This window comes from Formica exsecta, unplaced genomic scaffold (assembly GCF_003651465.1).
Source record: "Formica exsecta isolate Colony F162 unplaced genomic scaffold, ASM365146v1 scaffold201, whole genome shotgun sequence".
NCBI classification, from domain to species: Eukaryota; Metazoa; Arthropoda; class Insecta; order Hymenoptera; family Formicidae; genus Formica; species Formica exsecta.
The window spans coordinates 273476-277328 of record NW_021849308.1 but is presented as its reverse complement, the minus strand read 5'-3'; the positions used below and the strand labels follow the sequence as shown (position 1 = coordinate 277328).

The 3853-nt window shown below is 32.8% G+C and overlaps 1 pseudogene; it reads left to right on the top strand.

Annotated features, from left to right (window-relative positions):
- Window positions 1-3664: 3664 nt before the first annotated feature.
- The window catches only part of LOC115234704, a 3598-nt pseudogene continuing 3409 nt past the window's right edge, over window positions 3665-3853 (top strand).

The window sequence follows — 3853 nt, the reverse complement described above, 5'->3', positions numbered from 1 at the left end:
ATAAATCTAAACTTCATATATATATATATGAATATTACATGGACATTTACTAATTTTTTAAACTTTTCTTTCTTAACTTTAACTTTTTCTATCACAAACTGTTAAACTGTCAAAATTCGCATGATTTTACAGTCGCAAATAATACGAGTAAAGCAAATCGCAGCGCACAACCAATCAGCATCACGGAAAAAAAGCTTCAATGCTTCGATATATTCGAGTTTGAGGTTGCACGTTTTTTTTAGAAAGGGATTATTTAGCGCGTTTACATCTAGATGCTTAATTATATGATCTATACTTCCGGCCTACTTGCATCTACTTTATTGAGCTGATTATTTAAGTCTCTAACCTTATCATATCTTTAAACATATTATAAGGTACTTAATCACTCTATTGTTCATTCACTATTATGCTTAATTACTTTATTATTCATTCACCATATAAAACCACATTTCTATTAAACTTTTTTTTACAAATAATTTTTTGTTTAAACTATCAGTTTGTTAAAAAATATGTTTAACTCAAATTATTGATATTAAAAGATATACCAAATGTAACCAATATGCACGAGAAGCATCAAACATCGATTAAGTCAAATTTGATAAATGAATATCAGTCAACAATAATGAGTCTGGAGTGTTTCTTAAGGATATATAGCATATTGAATAATTTTGTGGAATTTCTTGGGTAAGTAAATTTTTCTTTATTTTTATTATTTTATAATTATTTTACATAATATTTTTTTTCTTTATATCATGCATCAATCGATTTAAAAAATAGTGTGGTCATGATAAGTCTCGTTTCAGATTTCGTGGATTTAATTATTGTCTTGTTCATTACAAAAAATTACCATTGAAAGGAGCACTAGAAATATCGAGTAAAATGATGGTACCGAGCATTCATGAGAATCTGTTTAAACAAGTGATAGAATGGCCAGGTCTATTTGCAAATGCTTTTTATAATACACACTGTTCTAAATTGACGGATATATCAAAAGATATTGCAAACGAAGCAAGTATAATAAATGAAAAATTATTAACAATTAGTCAAATGAACATGTCTGTTATTTGATACACAATTGTATATAAATTTTTTCAGATTGAAGCTACGATAAAGCATCTCACGAAATCGTCGACAATAACAAATTATTCGACACAGATGGGATCTATCTTGTTTGCGTTAGCTAATTTATCGTGTATCCCTGCGTCTAAAAAACTTCAAATCTTATCTGTTTTATTAAAAGAAACAGCCGAAAGCATGACATGCTGCGAAGAAATCGCTAAAGGTATTATTCATTTAAGATAGAAACAGGATATCGTAAAATCTATATGTATGTATATGAATGTGTGGATGTATAAACCGTTTATAGCGAAAATTTATTTTATCGATGATTTAAATATCTATTAAGGCAAAAAAGAACTGTTCCAGTAATATAATTTTTAATTTTTAATTTTTATTTTGAAACTTATTAAATTTAAATTTTATACGTTTGTAATGACTTGCAATAAATGATAGCAAAAATAAAACTATTATATAAATATTTTTGTCTTCTTATTTTAAATAATTAAACAGTTATCAACTATATAAATTATCGCGTATACCGAATAAATAAAAAACCAATGCAATATGATTATACATTAAAAATTTCGAATTATTTCGCTATCTCATAAATTGTAAGCTAAGATTTACGCAAATAACTATCTCTTTATTTATTTTTATTGTTACGCTCGCTAATTTACAAGAGGCAGCGTTTTTTTCACGATGTTTCTCGTATTGCATAAAATTCTTGTAATATTGCAGAACTGCCGGCGCATATTCAGACGAAAACTCTCTTAAATCTCGCAAGTAATTTTATTCGCGAATGGGGAGAAAAACCATGTAAAACGCAATCCCATTTTAAAATTTGCAAATTCTGCGACAGCATTATCAACGACGGGACTCGGCAATACGTGGTATAAAATACAAGTTATTAACATAATACTTTAATAGAATACAAGAGAGTTTCATCCTCTTTGCAAGAGATTTATTTTCGCAGGAATATTTTTTTCACTTGCATATAAAAATTATTTTAGAAGAAACTTTGTTGCGTCGAAGCAGAACATTTCAATCGATTGTTGAAGGAATGGCTCTCGCTATACGTGTCACATGTAATCTTTATTTCACTCATGAAATTATGCTTATGCTACAAACAGATTCACTTATCATTGTCTTATCCTTTTGTAGAATACATCAAAATTAAAATCTGCCAATCCTACCGAAATCGAATACAATATGAATTATTCCAACGAGAATACTTTGCAGAAAAATGATTTTATAAGAATTGATAACATCAATAATGCAGGATTACAATTAGTCCCTACTACTGAAAATGGCATAACAACACTCGAGGATCATTACAAGAGTCACATTGGCTCTCAATCGAAGACATATCCGAATACCTCGACGAAATTACACGACAAACGTCAAGATAACGTTTTAAATACTTCAGGAGAAGTCGATCCGAGAAAAGCTGAGCATCTCATTCAATCGGCCATCGAAATGGGTCACGGTACCGGAACCGCCAACGATCAATCGGAAGCAAATGGCAATCCTTCATCTCGGCACGAAAAAACACGAGTGTTGACAGGTGGAGCACGTAGTGAGGACCATACAAAAAATACCGACACCGAAACGGAAAGAATACGCGAAAGACGTGAGAATAATCCGTATCAGCACAGACTCGGCGAGGTCGAAGATAAGGACCGACAAGATCGCCGCTTGACTCAACGTGACATGCAAGAAGAAGCGAACAGATCGTGGATTGCGGCTGGAAAAACACGAAAAGATGGAAGTACGAAGAACGGGAATACGGTGGAAGAGAGCAGCGGGAATCCCGATAAGAATCCTTATCATCGCAGAGAAGAACGCGAGACGCGATTGCTGGATAACGGAACGAAAAAGATCGGCCGATTGGATCGAATCGAGGGGAAGAGCATTTCGATAGAGACATCGAGACCAACCAAAAGACTCGAGGTAAAGCAGGATGGGAATGATCGCAATCGACACGAAAACGAGGAAAATCCAACTACTCACCGAGATAGAAAGACAGAAGGGAAGGATAAAGACAGGAAGGAAGGAGCGATGCTCCTAAATAAGAATAAAGAGCCTGGGAGTAAGAAAGCGACGGTTTCGCTTGACGACGCGAAAGAGGGACCCTTTGCCGTTAATGAAGAGGGAAAACTTCCTACAAATGATGAACAACGCAAAGCAACGTCAACTGAAAAAAGATACGATCTCGAGGAGGCGAGAAAATGGGGAGTTAATAGTAAGTGTCCACAGACATTTTTATAAAATACAAAAAAAAAATATTATTATGAAAAACTAGTATAATATTTTTTCAATTTCATGTAGAAATTGTATTTTGCGTGATTTAATGTGTGCAATGTCATTAGGATAAAAAATGCGGATAGAGAATATCTTATTAAAGTTAAATGAAATCATTTCTAATACTGTGCTTCTCTCGTACTATCGCACAAATCGCATTATCAATCGCGTGAAATGATGCGATGTGGTCGATTCTCGTTATCAGATTCCAGTTATGGGAAATATCTGTTTTGCAGATCCTTCAAATCCGATCGAGTATCAATTATCGAACGCGCACTTTGTGGAACTCGGTTGGACGCTGTTACCGATTACCAAAACCATGAGAAAAATCGTACAGTATGAAGCTAGACCGGCAAAGCCCAGTCTAAATTGGTAAGTGATATTTATATGTGTATCTATAAAAAAATTATGTAAATATAAAATATATATAAATAATATAGTTTTTAAATAGCATTGAAAGAGCAATAAACAAACATATTATTCGTATACTATA